The following is a 21072-nucleotide window of genomic DNA, read 5'->3' as shown; positions in this document are numbered from 1 at the left end:
TTTCCTGATGGGAGGGACTGGTGGTGGGTAGAGCTGAATGTTGCTCTGGTGGGCAGAGCTCAGTAAAAGTTTAATCCACTTGACTGTTGATGGGTGGGGCTGGGTTCCCTCCCTGTTGCTTGTTTGACCTGAGGCAACCCAACACTGGAGCCTACCTGGGCTCTTAGGTGGGGCTAATGTCAGACTCTGGGAGGGCTCATGCCAAGGAGTACTTCCCAGAACTTCTGCTGCCAGTGTCCTTGTCCCCATGGTGAAACAGAGCCAGCCCCCGCCTCTGCAGAAGACCTTCCAACACTAGCAGATAGGTCTGGTTCAGTCTCCCCCAGGGTCACTGCTCCTTCCCCTGGGTCCCGATGCGTACACTATTTTGTGTGCGCCCTCCAAGAGTGGAGTCTCTTTTTCCCCCAGTCCTGTGGAAGTCCTGCAATCAATTCCCACTAGGCTTCAAAGTCTGATTCTCTAGGAATTCGTCCTCCCGTTGTCAGACCCCCTGGTTGGGAAGCCTAACGTGGGGCTCAGAACCTTCACTCCAGTGGGTGGACCTCTGTGGTATAAGTGTTCTCCAGTCTGTGAGTCACCCACCCAGCAGTTATGGGGTTTGATTTTACTGTGATTGTGCCCCTCCTACCATCTCATTGTGGCTTCTCCTTTGTCTTTGGATGTGGGGTATCCTTTTTGGTGAGTTCCAGTGTCTTCCTGTCGATGATTATGCAGCAGCTAGTTGTGGTTCTGGTGTTCTCGCAAGAGGGAGTGAGAGTACATCCTTCTACTCTGCCATCTTGGTTCCTCCTCAGGTTTTATGTTTTTGATGTCACATTTTACATCTCTTTATCTCATGTATCCCTTAACTAATTATTGTAATTATAATTATTTTTACTACTTTTGTCTTTTAACCTTCATACTAGCGTTGTAAGTGATTAATCTACCTTTACTATATATTTATTTTTACCAGTGAGCTTTACACTTTCATGTGTTTTATTACTAATTAGTGCCCTTTCTTTTCAGCTGAAAGTGGTTCCTTTATTCTTCAGCTATGTGGCTTCTGTTTGGTATTTTCTTATATTTTCTATCTTTTTGTTGAAGTTCTCGCTGCATTTATCCAGTCTTCTCCCAAGTTTGGTGAACATCTTTATAAACATTAGTTTGAACTGTTTATTAGGTAAATAATACTTATTCCCATTTCATTAAGGTTTTTCCCGAGGTTTTATCTTGTTCTTTCATTTGGAACATATTCCTCTACTTCCTCATTTTGCTTGACTCTTCTTTGTTTCTTTCTATGTATTAGGTGAAACACCTACCTCTTGCAGAGTTGACGTGTGGCCTCATATAGAGAATAAACCATATTGTTCAACTTTGTCTCGGTTCTTGGTTGTGTCTCAAACCTTTGTGATTATCCAAGCAGCCCACTTTATTTTTATTAGCTCCTAGTTGTTGAAGACGTGCCAAGACCTGTTAGTGCTCCAAAGAAAGGGATCTCAGTCAGCACCTAGTTTCAGGGTGATTGGAAACCAGACCCTCAGGCAACAGCTTGTAAAGTATGCAAACATATACAGGCCCATGGTACCACAGCCATAAACCCCACTGGTCTCCAGACCAGACAATCTGGAAGTGTCCCTTGGGCAACAGTTGCAAAACTCAGGGCTCCAGAAGAGTGGATAAGCTCCTTTCTGGGAGGTATTAGCAAGCTGCCACAAGGCAGAGACAGAACACAAAGATGGAGTCCCCAGCCTACATTCCCTGGGAGGACCTCCATAGGCCTTTAGGTGTGTGGCAAACCTGAAGATTAGGGGTACCTGATGTGGGGTGTGAACACTGCGCTCTTTAGGGAGATACTCCAAATTTGTGAGTCCCCTCCCAATTGTGGGTTGCCGCACCAGGGTTTAAGGTGAGATTGTGTCTTTGCCACTCCTACTTGCCTCAATGTGACCCTTTTCTTTGACGTGAAGGAGCTGTTTAGATAGTTTTTAGGTCTTTTTCAGAGGGATTTGTTCTATATGTAGCTGTAGATTCAATGTGTCTATGGGAGGAGGGAAGTTCACGATCTTCCTATGTCACCATCTTGAACTGTCTTCCTTAGTTTCTTCACTTTTTCCTATTGTCTTTCTGCCTTATATTTCATTTATTTTTACTTTAATGTTAATATTTTCTTCCTTTTTAAAATTTTATCTTAGCTTGTTCTTCTCTTTCTAGTTCTTTGAGGTGTAAAGTTATTTTGTTTATAATTGACCTTTCTTCTTTTTCATACAGGCATGTATCACTATAAACTTCCCTCTTAGTTCTGCTTTTGCTGCATCCCTTTAGTTTTAGTATGTTATGTTTTCATTTTCATTTGTCTAGAGATATTTTCTAATTTCCCTTTTGATTTCTTCTTTGATTCATTGGTTGTTCAAGACTGTGTTGTTTCAAATGAACCTATCTATGAAACAGAAACAAAATCATAGACATAGAGTACAGACTGGTGGCTGTCAACAGGGAGGGGGATGGGAGAGGGATGGCATGGGAGGTTGGGGTTAGCAGATGTAAGCTTTTATATATAGAATGGATAAACAACAAGGTCCTACTGTATAGCACAGAGAACTATATTCAATATCCTATGATAAACCACAATGGAAAAGAATTTTTAAAAAAGAATGTGTATATATGTGTATATATACATATATATATAACTGTATCACTTTGTTATACAGCAGGAATTAACAAAACATTGTAAATCAACTATACGTCAATTAAAAAATATTGAAAAAAGACTGTGTTATTTAATTTCATATAATTTTAAATTTTCCTTCTGCCATTAATTTCTAATTTTATTCCATTTTGGTCAGAAATTATACTTTGTATGATTTCCATCTTAAATCTGTTTAGTCTTCTTTATGACTCAACATGTGATCTATCCTGGAGAAAGTTCCATGTGCAGTTGAAGGGAATGGGTATTCTGATGCTGTTGGAATGTTTTATACGTGTCTTTCAGGTCTATTTGGTCTAGAGTGTTGTTCAAGTCCTCTGTGTTTTTACTGATTTTCTGTCTGGATGTCCTACCTATTTTTAAAGTGAGATATTGAAATCCCCACTATTATTGTGTTGCTGTCTATTTTTCTCTTCAGTTTAGCCAACGTTTACTTTATATATTTGTGTTCTCTGATGTTGAGTACATATACTTTTTTTTTTTAAATGGTTGATTCTACATTATGTGAATTTTGACTCACATTTTTTTAAAATTTTTTTTTAATGCTATTCTTGTCTGCTTACATTCTTTTTATGTATGTATGTATGTATGTATGTGTGTATGGCTTTGTTGGGTCTTCGTTTCTGTGCGAGGGCTTTCTCTAGTTGTGGCAAGCGGGGGCCACTCTTCATCGCAGTGCGGGGGCCACTCTTCATCGCGGTGCGTGGGCCTCGCATTATCGTGGCCTCTCTTGGGGCAGAGCACAGGCTCCAGACGCGCAGGCTCAGCAATTGTGGCTCACGGGCCAAGTTGCTCCGCGGCATGTGGGATCTTCCCAGACCAGGGCTCGAACCCGCGTCCCCTGCATTGGCAGGCAGATTCTCAACCACTGCGCCACCAGGGAAGCCCAAGTACATATACTTTTATAATTGCTATATCTTCCTGGTGAATTGATTTTTTTATTATTATGTAATGTACTTCCTTTGTCTCTTTTGACAGTGTTTCAAGACCTTATATTAAGTCTATTTTGTCTGATATAAGTATATCCATCTCAGCTGTCTTTTAGTTACCACATGCATGGAAAATCCATCCTTTTACTTGCAGCCTATGTGTGTTCATAAGTCTAAAGTGAGCCTCTTGTAGACAGTATATAGTTGAATCTTGTTGTTTTTTTTTAATCCATTTAGCCATTCCATGTCTTTTGATTGGGGCGTTTACTCCATTCATGTTTAAAGTAGTTACTGATAGGTGAAAACTCATTGCCACTTTGTCAATTTCTTTCTATCTTGTAACATTTTTGGTCCCTCTTTACTTCTCTTGCTGCCTTCCTTTGTATTTCATTGATTTTTTTCCTAGTGACATGTTTTGATTCCTTTTTCAATTTCTTTTATATCTTATATAGATATTTTATATGTGGTTACCATAAGGGTTACATAAAACACCTTATAGTTATAATGATCTATTTTAGGCTAATAACTTAACTTCAAATGCATACAGAAATTCTACACTTTCACTTCTCTCTCCCACACTTTGGGAGAGAGAATATATTGATATATTGATATACTGACATATCTACTCATTTAGATATACAATATAAAATATTGTATATATCAATATATCTGCTCATTTAGATATACAATATAAAATATGTAATTTATGAAATGAATAACAAAGTATTGCATATTTTATAGCTAAAGTTACTTTTTTATATTTTTTGTTTTCTAACTTCCATACTATATTTAAAAGTGATTTACACACCATCATTACAGTATTACAGTATTCTGTATTTGTCTATATATTTACCTTTACCAGAAAGCCTCAGACTTTCATATGATTAGCATTGCTGTTTAGTGTCCTTTTGTTTCAACCTGAAGGACTTCTTCAGCAATTTTTTAAGTCAGGTCTACTGCTGATGAACTCTCAGCTTTTGTTTATCTAGGGAAGTCTTTATTTATACTTAATTTTTAAAAGACACTTTTGCTGGCTATAGTATTCTTGATTGGTAGGTTTTTTTTTCATCCCTTTGAATATGGTATCCCACTGCCTTATGACCTGCAAGATTTCTGCTGAAAAATCCACTGATTGGATATATCATCCCACTCCCTTTTGGCCTGCAAAGTTTCTGCTGAGAAATTTTCTTCTAAGAGCTACCTTGTATATGATGAGTAGCTTTTCCCTTGCTGCTTTCAAAATTGTCTTTAATTTTTGACACTTTGATTATAAGGTGTTTCACTGTGGATTTCTTTGAGTTCATACTAGTTGGGTTCTGCTGGGCTTCTTGAATCTGTATGTCCATCTTCTTCCTCAGATTTGAGAAGTTTTTGCCCATTATTTCTTTAAATAAGCCTTCTGCCCCTTTCTCTCTCTCTCTTCTCTTTCTGAATCTCCCATAATTCACATATTGGTCCATTTGGTGGTGCCTCATATGTCTCTTGGGCTTTCTTCACTCATTTTCACTTTCTTTTTCTTCCTCTGACTAGATAATTTCAAATGACCTATTTTCAAGTTTGCTGATTCTTTCCACTTCATGATAAGTCTGCTGTAGAACTCCTCTAGTACATTTCTCAGCTCAGTTATTGTATTCTTCAGCTCCAAAATTTCTGTTTGGTTCTTTTTTATATTTCCATCTCATTGTTGATATTCTCATTTTGTTCATGCACTGTTTTCTTGAGTTAGTAGAGCAACTTTATTAAGAATATTTTGAATCCTTTGTCAGGTAACTCATTTACCTCCATTTCATTAGGGTTGGTTTCTGGAGATATATTTTGTTTCTTTAATTGGGCCATGTTTCCCTGTTTGTTTATGTGTCTTGTAGCTTTATGTTAACATCCACACATTTGAAAAACAGCCTTCTCTTTGTCTTTATAGACTGGCTTTGTGCAGGGAGAGACCCTCACCAGTCTATCCACCTACAGATTGTGGGGGACTCTGAACCATTTGGGGAAGCAATTTCTCTGGGCCTGTGCATAAAATTTCTCAATTAGAGAGGTTTGCCAGTTTCTTTTTCAGGAGCTTGTAATCTCTTGCTCCCTCTGGTATCTGTCTGTGGCACTGCAAGTTCTCTGGCTCATCAGCAGCAAGATAAAGCCACCAGACATCCAAAGTATGCCAACTCCTTATCAGCACCCTGAGTCCGAAAAGACAGATACCAGTCCCTTGAGGTATCTCTGAAAAGCTGGACTGCCAGAAACACACTGCACTCTTCTTCTTCCCTCTGAGAAAGAATCCTCAGGTTGTATGCTTTTTCCCCACTGAACCAACCCTTCAGTCAACCCTAGCATTCAAACTATCCTGGTCCTCTTAACTCTCTAAGTGAGGTAAGACAGAAACCAGTCCTTTGTGCAGCCCTCCAAAATGCTGGAACATTGGTACACATGTTCCATGATCCTCTTTCCCCCAAAGTAGAAGTGGTGAGCCACAGCATTCCCTGCTAACATTGAGCTGTGCTGGCCTGGAGGAGAGGTTGATATGGGTAAAGTGAAATTGTTCTTATCTGTTTCAATGCAGCAGTTCTCAGCTTCGAGCTCACCTGGGCTTCTCCAACTTCTTAACTGGATTCTGGAAATCTCATAAAGGTATTCTGGTTTGTATATCATTGTTAAATCAGTATTTCTATGGGGGAATGACAGCATAGACCTATTCTTCCATCTTGCTGATATCTGCTCATATTTTGTTTTGTATATTCAAGAATGAGGGTAAAATTCAGACATTTTAAAAGTCAAAGTCTGAGAAAATTCAGAATCCCACTCACATTCTCACAATGAGCCACTAAATTTTCATAAGAAATAATTCGAATAAAGGAAAAAATGGTTTGAAAGAAACCAAGATGAGCAAATAAATTGCCAAATTTTATGGTCAATTTGAACAAACACTGATTCTAAAAAATAACAAAAATTTATGTGATATAAAAACTAGATAAGAATGGTGGAAATAGTATTACATAAAATGGGAGAGGGTAATAGGAATTTCCTGAGCTGTGTGTATTGTACTGCTAAAGAATAGAAATATTGATTAAATCAGGCTGCCAATTTAGATATGCGTAGGCTTATAAATGATTTAAATATCTTTCTCAAGTCATAATTCCAATTAAAAAAAACATATCTATTTATTCCTCTTCTGCCCACCCTCAGTTCTGGAGTTTAAGAAAGTAGTAAGTCACCAACTATTATTCTATATCTGTTGTAACAGGCAGGTTTTTAAACATGTTTCAATGATTATCTCCCTCTTCAGAGAGCTCTGAGCACCTCACTTATCCTTTCCACCAGAAGCTGAATGTTTCCTACTCATCCATCCTCACCTCTCCTTTTTAAGCTTGATTCAATATTTAGTCTCTTTATTTATAACCAAAGTAGCAAAGCATAATCAGTGATATGTATCTGAATTACCTGGAGAAAGATTTACAAAATATATTTATACTGGATACTACATCCACATTCCCAGATGTACCTACGCAACAGGACCGAGATGAGTCCCAGGCAGGAATATTCTTTAAAAGCTTCTCTCTACCAAAGTTACTCTGATGCACAGCCCGTGATCATCAAATGAGATCCATTTGCATTTTCTAGAACACCATGCAGCAAGATATCATTTATAACAACACTCTATCGTGCACTGAATCTACCCTGAAAAGTAACTTTCTGCAGTAAAATCTGAATAGAAAATTATTAACCTATAAGTTGGTATCTTGCAAGATTCCTTTTTGAAAAAATTCTGCAGCAATATATGCTCATTATAGGATACTGAAAAAATGAAAAAAATATATATTTCTTTATTTTTTCACTTTTTATTCTAATATGTATGTATGTGCATGTGTGTGTACACCTTTTGCTTAAATAATTAAATCTTGCTTTATATATCAGTTTGTTCTTGTCTTTCTTCATGTACTATTATATTGTGGGCATTCTCCAAAGTCTTTATAAAAATCTACCAACACTTGAATTTTTGTTTTATATTTCATCATAAAGACATACTATGATTTATCTACCCAGTCTGCATTGTTGAACATTTAATAGTTTTGATTTTTTACTAAGATAAACAATGATGTGAGATCCTTCAGCATAAATCTTTGTACTTAATTTTATTATTACTTCTTTAAAAGAGAGTCTCAGGAATGGAATTAGTGAAGGTGAACATTTTTAAAGCTCTTCATTCCAGATTTGCTGTATTAAGGTTCTATTATTTATATAGATCTCTATTTCTTTATGGAGGGTCATACTACCTTAGAAACTCTATAATCTTTTATAGATCATTATGAAATATGTAGTCTAAGGATAGAACATTTTAATCTTCATAGAGTAGAATGGGAATCCAGGAAAGTGAGAGACCTGAAGCTGCTTCCCTTCATTACAATTTACTTGCTCTGTGGCCTACAGCAATTCACTGAAGTATTTTGTTGAAAAATTGCCTCAAGTGTCTACAGAGTAAGAAAGAATGAGAAAGTTACACCCACATTCTCTTGAACATTAGACTGTGAGCTATGAAATTCAAGCAGACAAATGAGATAAAAAATGAAGAGCTGAATTCAACACACAAGAGCAAAGAAGTGACTATATTGCTTTAGGGATGAAACTGCAAAAAATTACATTTAATATATCTGTGGAAGTTTCCAGAAATTGCACCACCTTGTTGTCTTTCATAGGCAGGCATTTTCCTTTCTGTTTAAACACACAGTTTTTCACTTAACAAAGCAAATTCATTTTAGAAAGTGAATTCCATAATTTTTTTAACCTAATTTTTATTTAAGACTACAGGTTATTCCCTTTTTCCTATTTCTTTCTCAAATGCTCATTTAAGGTTAATAAAGGAAATGATTTAATTGTTTTTAAAGCACCAACAACAGAAAGTCTCCTGAAGTGATGCTAATTTGGTGTAAGCAGAGAGGAGCCTATTTGAAATGGAACATCTGTTGTAGTTTTAAATTTTGTAAAATCTTTTGGTAATTTACAGAAATCATTCATTCTAAAAATATTTCTGAACACTTTATATGTGCCCAGCACTGTGTTAGACAATAAACATTCAGAAAACAGTAAGACAGATGATCTCTCTTCAAAGGGTTCAGAGCACAGTGAGAGAGATAAACATGTATACAGATATTTACAGTGCCATGGATACTAGATTGGAGGAAACATTTAGGCTACTAGACTTGAGGAAACATTTAGGCTACTAGACTTGAGGAAACATTTAGGCTGGAGTAAATAATAACAAATTGAGCCTATGGTCAGGTATGGAAAAACTTCTCAGAGGAAGTAACTTTTGAACAGACAAAAAAAGAATAAGCCTTCACAGCAGTGAAAAGAATGGTTCGAAACGCATTAAAAGCATGCAGGATAGCACGTTTCATTAAAAGAACACAGAATTATAGAACATGACTATATATACTATGAATGATCAGAAAAGTCTCAGATTATGTAAGATTTCTCTATTAAAATACATTCTGTCACTGTTTACCTTCAGGTATCACTTCTCCCGCTGAAACCCTAAGAGGTTACTAGAAATTGTTTTATTTAGTGCTTTTGTACAGATATTTTGCGTAACTCTCTTTAAACTAAAACTGATTTTTAAGTGAAATTGTAACAAAAACATGGAAAAAAAACAATCATTCAATGATTGTACTAGAACTAGATGGGCAGTGAACCTCGGGATTTGAGATGTTTGCCACAAGGGATAAGTAACTGAGAAGAACTTCAAGAAGCTGATGGTACATAAAAGAGAGAGTTTCCCCATAGGTCACAGCCACTGCTAGGAGCAGCATTTCCAGGAGAGCTGAGCAAAGTACAAAAGAGCCTGGAATCCTTCCCGGGTCTCAAGAAGTTTCTGATCAGGACTTTGATCTCTTGGGAGTGAGGCATGGTGCAAATACAAAGTATTTATTACAAACTTTTCACAGAAAAACTATCTCAGAAAAATTAAGAGCTGAACATTAAAATCTCAACCTAGCCAAACAGCATTCTTTATTTAATAACAGCCTGCTAAATTAAAAAATAAAATTAAAATGTTATGAGCAATTAACATCTCTCATACTCATGTGGTGTTTCTGTACAAATGCCTATTAAATATGAAGGTCGGTAACGGCTGGCAGCGCTCCAGGACTCCGCAAAACACACAGCACATCGGCAGCCACCATTTGCCTGCATCAGCAGAGGCTGCAATTCAGAGACGATTAAGTTCTTCTCCTCCTCTCTGTGTGCTTCTATTTGTTTCTTTTTTTCCTCCTCCTCGTTGAAAATCAAATTCAGTGAATTAATATTTACCCTTTTTAAAAGCTACATATAAAAAGAGATAAGTTAAACCGCTTTGGGAATTCTGGTACTATACACTCTTTACCCTAATATTTTCTAGAAGGATGCATTAGGCAAGAAAAGGAGAACTTTATTATCTAGAGAGATGGGAAGCCTAGCCTACAGGATGTGGAATTACAGACAGCACAGTAGAAGGTTAGAAGGAAGGAGCATCTTCCAGTAGTAATCCGTTCCTACTTTCCTAGAGCAGCTTTCCTCCCAGATGTCAGTAGCAAATTATCTAGAATTCCCAGATTGCGGAAAAGATCTGATACTTAATAGGAATTTCTCTTGTCCTATATTGCATGCTTTAGTACATTTATTCCTCATAACAACCTTGAAAGCAGGAAATACTGCACCCATTTTACAGATGAGGAAACTGCGTATCAAGGAAATTAGGTAAAATACGTCGCTAGTAATTGACAGATTCAATCTCTGTAAAACACTAAAGCACATAATATTTTCTTCACTGGGTTTCGCCAATCTTCAGCAGCAACCCGCACCCTTATTTTTTCCTCTCAGATTTATATCCAGATGAAATTCACTACATGTAGATTACTGATATCTGCTCCATAAATATCCAGTTTGTAATTCTCTTACTCCCTTCTCTTCATCCAAGTCGTAACAAATCTATCCCATATCATCACTGGCAGAGCCCATTAACAATTCCCAGGAAATAAAAATAGAATCTGGGTAATAAAATAAAGTCTAAGCTTTTTTTTCCCTTTATGCTTAGTCTAGTTTCACTTGCTCACAGGATGCTGTGGGCAGAGGCCTCAAACCCAGTGCTTCAGACCGGAGTTCCTCATGGAAATCGGGACACCATGACACCTCAATTCAAGATGGCGTTGGCGGGGCATGCGCAGAGACACTGCGCCTCTACTGCGATCCAGAGCATGAGCAGCGCAGGTGCAACTGACCCACGACAACTCTACCCCCTCCCTGCTGACAAGATTCCTATAAAGCAGCTCCGCCCATGGCCTGGTTTGCAGAGGGCAGAGGGAACAGTGTGCTCTAGAGCAGGGCTCGCAGGCACCTCTCCATCCTTTGCTACTGAACCAAACTGCATCTCCTATTGGCTCAAACAACACACCTGGCAGAAGGACCCTTGTTGGGGACCAACTCAGGAGGGTCGGTAGCAATACTAGTTGGATTTTTTTTTTTAATTAAAATCCTAATCCAAATTCACTTCAAAGGAGTAGGCAGGCCCTTTCACAGTTGACTCCAATCAACAGAGTCATCAGAAATATGTCCAGTGACCTGTGTATTTAAGCTCAACTCTTGCCAGCTACTTCTGGAATCTTTATCCATCTGTTATTGTCATGAAAATTGTATTGTAATAGTGCAACCCATTCCTCTCCTACAACACAAGCATCCAATGAGACACACCCCTTCGAGTGACCCAACTCCATTCTAGCCAGCCCTTCACCAGTAGTCTAGAAGGTGAAGAAATGTAGTCTGGTAATATAGCATTTACTTGTTTTGTTTGTTTGTTTTCAAATATAAAATGACCATGAAGAATGTTGGGTTAAAAACCTTAATATTTGTTTTTGTTATAATGCATAAAAATAATAATAATATAGTAATTATAATAACTGCTATATAGTACTACTAATAGTAACTGCTATCACTTATTGAGCCCTTATGTGTCAGAAACTGCTCTAAACTGGCCTAAATTATAAGAATAAACTCATTTAATTTTTATCACAACCCTATAAACATATATACTATTTTCATCCACATTTGTTCAAATGACCAAAAGGAAGTAAGATTTATGGATTAATTTGTCTAAGGGCACAAAGTCAGTAAAAATCAGAGCTGACCCTTGATCGCAGGAAGACTGGCTCCAAATACCAAGCTTTTCACCCTGCCCTCTGCCACCTGTGCTAGGTGGCCTCCACGTAAAGAACCATAGATCGAAATTCAGGCCTTTCCAAACTCGATCTCCCTCTTCTAAACTCACTTTCTGAGTACTTTTAAAAGATGGTATTAAATCTGCCCTATGCAGATACTTGAATCATTTGCATGCAAATATTTAAAGATACAGTATTAGCTTCAAGGTACTTAAGAAAATCACCCCAGAAGACACTACAGTATACCCAACTCAGCAATGTTTCCACACAGTGCTGTAGTCCATTATCTGTGGTCCAAGAAACATTTACTCTTCAGAATCTTTATGCCTCCACAGTACCTTGAACTTAGCTCCACTATTATGCTAATCATACTGTCTTAGATTTGTTTATTTAATTCCCTTGCTTAACTCACCATATTGAGAGGGCAGAAGTTGAAATCAGAGCAGAAATAAATGAAATAGACACAAGGAAAACAATAGCAAAGATCAATAAAACTAAAAGCTGGTTCTTTGAGAAGATAAACAAAATTGACAAACCTTTAGCCAGACTCATCAAGAAAAAGAGGGAGAGGACTCAAATCAATAAAATTAGAAATGAAAAAGGAAAAGCTACAACGGGCACTGCAGAAATACAAAGCATCATAAGAGACGACTACAAGCAACCCTATGCCAATAAAATGGACAACCTAGAAGAAATGGAAAAATTGTTAGAAAGGTATAACCTTCCAAGACTGAACCAGGAAGAAATAGAAAATATGAACAGAGCAATTACAAGTAATGAAATTGAAACTGTGATTAAAAATTTTCCAACAAACTAGAGTCCAGGACCAGATGGCTTCACAGGTGAATTCTATCAATCATTTAGAGAAGAGCTAACACCCATCCTTCTCAAACTCTTCCAAAAAATTGCAGAGGAAGGAACACTCCTAAACTCATTCTATGAGGCCACAATCATCCTGATACCAAAACCATACAAAGATACTACAAAAAAGAAAATTATAGACCAATATCACTGATGAATATAGATGCAAAAATCCTCAACAAAATACTAGCAAACGGAATCCAACAGCACATTAAAAGGATCATACACCATGATCAAGTGGGGTTTATCCCAGGAATGCAAGGATTCTTCAATATACGCAAATCAATCAGTGTGATATACCATATTAACAAATTGAAGGATAAAAAACATATGATCATCTCAATAGATGCAGAAAGAGCTTTTGACAAAATTCAACACCCATTTATGATAAAAACTCTCCAGAAAGTAGACATAGAGGGAACGTACCTCAATATAATAAAGGTACGTATATGACAAACCCATATATGACATAAACCATATATGACAAACCCACAGTCAACATCATTCTGAATGGTGAAAAACTGAAACCATTTCCACTAAGATCAGGAACAAGACAAGGTTGCCCACTCTCATCACTATTATTGAACATAGTTTGGAAGTTTTAGCCACGGTAGTCAGAGAAGAAAAAGAAATAAAAGGAATCCAAATCGCAAAAGAAGAAGTAAAACTGTCACTGTTTGCAGATGGCATGATACTATACATAAAGAATCCTAAAGATGCTACCAGAAAACGACTAGAGCTAATCAATGAATTTGGTAAAGTAGCAGGATACAAAATTAATGCCCAGACATCTCTTGCATTCCTATACACTAAGGATGAAAAATCTGAAAGAGAAACTAAGGAAACACTCCCATTTACCACTGCAACAAAAAAATAAAATACCTAGGAATAAACCTACCTAAGGAGACAAAAGACCTGTATGAAGAAAACTATCAGACACTGATGAAAGAAATTAAAGATCATACAAACAGATGGAGAGATATACCATGTTCTTGGATTGGAAGAATCAACATTGTGAAAATGACTATAATATCCAAAGCAATCTACAGATTCAATGCAATCCCTGTCAAACTACCAATGGCATTTTTCACAGAACTAGAAAAAAAATTTCACAATTTGTATGGAAACACAAAAGACCCCAAATAGCCAAAGCAATCCTGGAAAGAAAAACGGAGCTGGAGGAATCAGACTCCCTGACTTCAGGCTATACAACAAAGCTACAGTAATCAAGACAGTATGGTACTGGCACAAAAACAGAAATATACATCAATGGAACAGGATAGGAAGCCCAGAGATAAACCCATGCACATATGGTCACCTTATTTTTGATAAAGGAGGCAAGAATATACAATGGAGAAAAGACCCTCTGCAATCAGTGGTGCTGGGAAAACTGGACAGCTACATGTAAAAGTATGAAATTAGAACACTCCCTAACACCATACAAAAAAATAAACTCAAAATGGATTAAAGACCTAAATGTAAGGCCAGACACTATCAAACTCTTAGAGGAAAACATAGGCAGGACACTCTATGACATAAATCACAGCAAGATCGTTTTTGACCCACCTCCTAGAGAAGTGGAAATGAAAACAAAAATAAACAAATGGGACCTAATGAAACTTAAAAGCTTTTGCACAGCAAAGGAAACCATAAACAAGACAAAAAGACAACCTTCAGAATGGGAGAAAATATATGCAAAGGACAAAGGATTAATCTCCAAAATATACAAGCAGCTCATGCAGCTCAATATCAAAAAAACAAACAACCCAATCCAAAAATGGGCAGAAGACCTAAATAAACATTTCTCCAAAGAAGATATACAGATTGCCAACAAACACATGAAAGGATGCTTAACATCACTAATCATTAGAGAAATGCAAATTAAAACTACAATGAGGTATCACCTCACACTGGTCAGAATGGCCATCATCAAAAAAATGTACAAACAATAAACGGTGGAGGGCGTGTGGAGAAAAGGTAACCCCTCTTGCACTTTTGGTGGGAATGTAAATTGATACAGCCACTATGGAGAACAGTATGGAGGTTCCTTAAAAAACTAAAAATAGAACTACCATATGACCCAGCAATCCCACTACTGGGCATATACCCTGAGAAAACCATCATTCAAAAAGAGCCATGTACCACAATGTTCATTGCAGCACTACTTACAATAGCCAGGACATGGAAGCAACCTAAGTGTCCATCGACAGATGAATGGATAAAGAAGATGTGGCACATATATACAATGGAATATTACTCAGACATAAAAACAAACAAAATTGAGGTATTTGTAGTGAGGTGGATGGACCTAGAGTCTGTCATACAGAGTGAAGTAAGTCAGAAAGAGAAAAACAAATACCATATGCTAGCACATATATATAGAATCTAAAAAAAAAAAATGGTTCTGAAGAACCTAGGGGCAGGACAGGAATAAAGACGCACATGTAGAGAATGGACTTGAGGACACGGGGAGGGGGAAGGGTAAGCTGGGACGAAGTGAGAGAGTATCACTGACATATATACACTACCAAATGTAAAATAGATAGCTAGTGGGAAGCAGCCACATAGCACAGGGAGATCAGCTCCATGCTTTGTGACCACCTAGAGGGGTAGGGTAGGGAGGGTGGGAAGGAGATGCAAGAGGGAGGGGATATGGGGATATATGTATATGTATACATGATTCACTTTGTTATACAGCAGAAAGTAACACAACATTGTAAAGCAATCATACTCCAATAAAGATGTTAAAAGAAAAAAAGAAATATTGTGTGCCCCCAGCTGAAAATTAAATTAAATTAAATTAAAAATAAACATAATAACAGGCATTCTATTTCAAAATTAAATACTATTAAAATATAATTTAATACAGTGATGTTTGATGGATTACAACCAAGAGATTTCTGAAACCTTGCTAAAATTTCTATTTTTTGATAGTGAAAACAACTCACATTTCAGGTTTTCAATTCAAATGGTTTTATTGTGACGTAAGAGAAGGGAAAAGTATTTCTACTAGTAGTTTGAATTCCATGAATTTGGAAAATATGTGGGGGGGGGTTTGATCCTGAAAAATATGTATTTTTAAAATTAAGAATTAGGCTAAATTTCTAAAGTTTCTTTGAATTTACAAAATATCATTTTATAACCAACACATATTTGATTATAAGTAAGCCTAGTGCATTTTTCTAATGATACTTTAATTTTTTCTCTTAAAAATTATGTCAATTTTCAGCAACACCTTTCTGAGAATATCCTGCTGAAGGATTCAGGCAATGAGTGCTATAATCAGCATGAACTCCCTCTGTGCTTTGGCCACCCTTTCCCGTGATTTCTTACAACCCTTCAAACATCCCAGAGATCAAGATTAAATCAAGAAGAACTGACACACATGCGTACAGCTATTGTATTCCAGGAACTATCACTGTTGTTTAAATGGATACTTTATTCAGAAGAGCTGAATAACTTATCGCTTCTGATTTCTGGCATCCAGTGTAGAATTTGACGACTCACAATACTGTGTCTCAAGGCCGTCTTTGATTCCTAAGCTCCATTAGCCTTGCAGGTAGATGGCTGACTTTTTCCTGCACTCTTGAGAAGAGCTGTAGTTTTAAGGCAATACAAAAACAATTCAAGAAGCAATAGAAACAATTTTAAAAGTAATAGACTGAGATTCATCAGAACAGGTAGCTTCGTATCTTGGCCTGTTTTTACCTAACTGTGTGGCCTTCAACTAATCTCTCACTTCTCTGTGTCATGACTCGCTCCGCCATAAACAGAGAGGGTTCTAGGATTCACTCATTTATCCCAGGTATTTATTGTACACTGACCATTTGCCAGGCATTGTGCTAAACTTCAGAAATGTAGCCTTCAGTTTGCTGACTAATAGGAATAACTTATTCTTTTAGGAACTGAGTTAGAAGTTATTCAATTGAGATAGATATTACTTCCAGAGACCCAGAAATTCCTGTCAATCACCCATTCTTTCCAAGGCATCCCCAAGGGAATTACACATACAAGGAGTAACAAATAAGAACCAAAGTATAGTTGTTGTAATAAATCAGAAATGATAATGACTAAAATTTTTAATCATCTACTGTGTGTCAGGACTCAGTCTAAGCATTTTATGTGCATTAACTTACATGATCTTCAAAGCAAACCTATAAGAAAGGTTCTATTCTTATCTCCATTTTTCATAAAAGAAAACTGAGTCCAAGAGAGTCAAAGATAAACTGACTCAAACAGCTAATATGCGGCAAATCTCAGATCTGAATCCAGGATTTGAACCCAGAGCCTATGTTCTAAACATTCCCCCAGACTGCCTCCTGTAACATGATAAGGGCCCAATAATTCAATCCAGAATTTCCTTGTAAGAGCTGAACTAAATAGCTTGCCCTTGATGTCCACTCTATGAAACTAAATCTGTGTCTGGGTAGGAGGTAACGCTTTTGGAATTGGCCCTCCTGCTCCAAGCAAATAGCCCTATCTTCAGGGTTGCCTAAGGCAATAGGAAAGGTATGTTGTACTTGTTAAAACCAATGACAACAGTGCTGTCTGCCTCCTCCAGTTTCCTAGGGAAGGAAATCTCAGGCCACTGAAACAACAACATCCCTATTCTTGGCTAGCAGCTTGCATGACACACTGCCTAGAAAGATGACAGTCTACATGGATCTACATGCTTGTGGAGAAATGGAATCAAAAGAGTTAGCTGGATTTACAGCATGAGCCCTGGCTCACTTATCCCCTCCTCAATATTCACAGAGGTGGTGAGAATAAAAGAAAGTAAAAGACAAGAAATAGCAAGAATGAATGAATCCACCATTCTGCCCAGCTATATAGGAGAGAACAGAACATAACTACCTAATTTTTAACACAGTCAGCTGCCCACTTGTAAACATAACTCATAGTTTTCTCTCATGGAGGTGGATACAGAAAGAAATAAGCAGAAATGCAAGCTTCCTGGTGCACAGAGAAGAACAGAAATGTTCCTACACCCACATATATGGAGACAGTACTCTTTCTTCTTCAAAGATATTTCCTTTCTTTATTTTCTTTCATCTTCATAACAGCAGTATAAGAAGATGCTTAACCCCATTTCCATAGAACACAATTGTGGAAAATATCTCCAAATACCTTTTTCCAATATATTCCTTTTTACAGAAACCAGCACACACTCTACCCATAATTCCTGAGACTGATCTAATATTAATTCATATGTGCTATGTATTTAAATCAATAGAGATTTATAAGAACTTGTTTCAATTCAAATACTTCTCTTATTGACACATTCAAGACACCTAATGACAACAAATAAAATGAATAAATCTGAATATATTTGTCCCTTATTTCTCATTTGAGGATGTTCTTCTAGAATTTCACTGTGGATGTGGAGTTTGACTGATTCAACTCAAGGCAGAAACTTTGTGTTTGGAGGCTACCCTTTTTATCCATCCTACAATGAACCAGATTACCATCGAGGAGAATGCCCATTCTTATTTAATTTTACATTATTACTCTGTATTGAGCTCTCCATGTCCCAGACTAGCATCCACCAAATTGAACTGATATCTAGATTTCCTCCAGATCAATTATTCTCAGTCAGCATCTTTAGAACCATGTGTGACTCATTCAAATATATGCTAGCACCCAAGCTATCACATTGCTGCTTTAGAATTCTTTTATGCAAATGCGTACCAATATTGTAGCCAGACATTTTCAAAAGATATTAATGACTGTAAATGTGGCTACATTGTCAATGAATGTACAATATTGTGCTCAGTTAAGGGTAACCCAATCCTGGAAAAAGCACTTTTTTCCAACAATTATTTGAATCGGACTTGGACCCATCATATTTTCTTTTATAAGTTAGAAAGCACATAATACATTTCAGGGATATTTTCCAAATATCTCCAAAAGAAGACTACATATAGTATTTTTTTCTACCGTAGCACCTAGTGTTCTTGGTGAATCAAATATTTATCCAAAGGACAAGGCTTAAATCTAAATGATATCCTAGATTCTCTATCTCCTTCACGGCTCATTTATAACTGATTAACTCCCTCTGCCACACATACATGCACACTTCTCCATCCTCATTGTCACTGCCACTCACTTTCTCATCATCCTGTTCAATCATCTCAAAATAATTTATTGACCACTTTACTATATACATTGCACCAAACAACATGCTTGTGACTGGGCTCACAAAAATTAAATTTAAAAAAGTAGATATCAAAGTATAGTTGTGAAAACAGATGCGTAATCAATTAGATACAGCATGTTAAATACTTTAGAAACTTGGAGAAGAAAAAACCGATTTTCCTTGAAGGAGTCAGATGCAGATACATGGTTTTGAAGAATATGTCAAGGAGAGGGAATAGCATGTGAGATACTAGAGAGCAAGTCACATTGAGAGATATTCACGTACCTCAATATCCCTGAAACAGATTTACACAATAGTCTCTTTTAAGTGATTTTTCTGCTAGCAGTATTTTCTCATCAAAACCCCTTTTTCACATGGCTACTGTTCATTTTTCTAAAACACGTCGTGTCTCATAGTACAACTGCTAAAAAAAGAATGTATGCATCCCCACTACCTGTAGCATGAGACACAAACTCTGTGGCCAAGTATACATAGCCCATGCTTGAAACAGAACAAGAGACATAACCTATTAGCAATGGTGGCAGTAAGTGGCTTTTGAATCAGCTCTTTTAACATGATTATTCTAACATTCCCATAACAAAATGGCAACATCAAAATACAAAAACATTTTTATTTATTTAGTTCAACTAATCATTCTTAGGTGCACGTTATGAACCAAGTGCTCTTATAGATGCTTAGAATATATCAGTGGACAAAACAGACAAAGATCCCTGCCTTGTGGAGTTTAAATCCTAGTAAGGTGAGAGAGATAATAAAAATAAACTAATAAGAAATGAAATTAATATGTTACAATGTGACGAGCATAGTAAAGAAGTTGAAGAGGTTAAAGAATCAAGTATGCTGGGTTTGGGAAGTGGGGGGGGGCAGTTTGAAAATTTTAATATGGTTATTAGGATTGACTTCAATGAGAACATAAGATATGAGCAAAGAGTTAAAGGAGCTGAGGGGGATATCAGAGAAAGGGTGTTCCCAGCAAAAGAAACTGCCAGTTTAAAGGTTCTAAGGGAAGAAAGGGCACAGCATGTTCAAGGAATAACAAGGAGACTAGTATAGCTGAAATAGAGGAAGTGAATAAAAGAATAGCATAAGATGAGGACAGAGAGTATGAGGGGACAGATTATTTGAGACCTTGGTTGATATTAGAAGGATATTAGCCTTTATTCTGAGTGAAGTAGGAAATGATTGCAGGGTTTTGAGCAGCATGGCATGATCTAATTTACACTTTCAAGGCAACACTCTAGCTGCTGTCTTGAGGAGGAGAAAAGGGAAGAAGCAGAGAGCAAAGTGAATAGCTTCTGCATTAATCCAAGTGAAAGATGATGGTGGCTCAGAACGAGGTGGCATCAGTGAAAATGATGTTAGATAATGAATATAGTTTTAAGGTAGAACTAATAGCATGTCCTAACAGATTGGATGTGGATTATGAGAGAAAAACAAGAGTCAAGTATAATTCTAAGACTTTTTATGTTTTCTTTCCTTTTTGGTCTGGAGAAAGAAAAATGGAGTTATTAAATGTAAGAGAAGACTGCAGGTGTAGCAAATTGTGGGTATGGATTTCATATTAAATATAAATGATCTAAACACCCTAATAAAAAAGCAGATATTTTCAGATTTGACAAGAAAAAAGACCCAATTACATGGTGCCTACAAGAAATATAAAGAAACAAAAAGCTTAAAAGTGAAAGGATAGAAAAAAATTGTTGCAAACACTAAATCAAAAGAAAGCAGGAGTAGCTATATTGTTGTCAGACAAACTGGATTTCAAAGCACAGAATATTACCTGAGTTAAAGAAGGTCATTTCATAATGATAAATGGGTCCATTCATCAATAGGACCTAAAATCCTAAGTTTTGTGTCATAATAAAAAAAAAGCTTTAAAATGCTAAAGCAAATACTGATAGAACTGTGAGGAAAAATAGATAAATCCACAATTACAGTCAGAGAACCCAATGCCCTGCCAATGACTGATGGAACAACGAGACTCAAATTCAGTAAAGATATAGTAGATTTGAATAACAGTATCAATCAGTTTGACCAGATTTACATTTAGAGAACACACCACCTTACAGCTGCAGAATACACAATCTTTTCAAGTGTATATGGCCTATTTACCAGAGTAAATAAATTGAGTCTCAATAAACTTAAAAGAATTTTATTTATACAAGGCATGTTCTCTGATCACAATGGAATTAAATTAGAGATTAACAGCAAAAATATATCTGGAAATATCCTAAACACTTGGAAATTGAATAACGTACTTCT

This window comes from Balaenoptera acutorostrata, chromosome 4 (assembly GCF_949987535.1).
Source record: "Balaenoptera acutorostrata chromosome 4, mBalAcu1.1, whole genome shotgun sequence".
Lineage (NCBI taxonomy): Eukaryota > Metazoa > Chordata > Mammalia > Artiodactyla > Balaenopteridae > Balaenoptera > Balaenoptera acutorostrata.
This window is presented reverse-complemented; position numbering follows the sequence as displayed.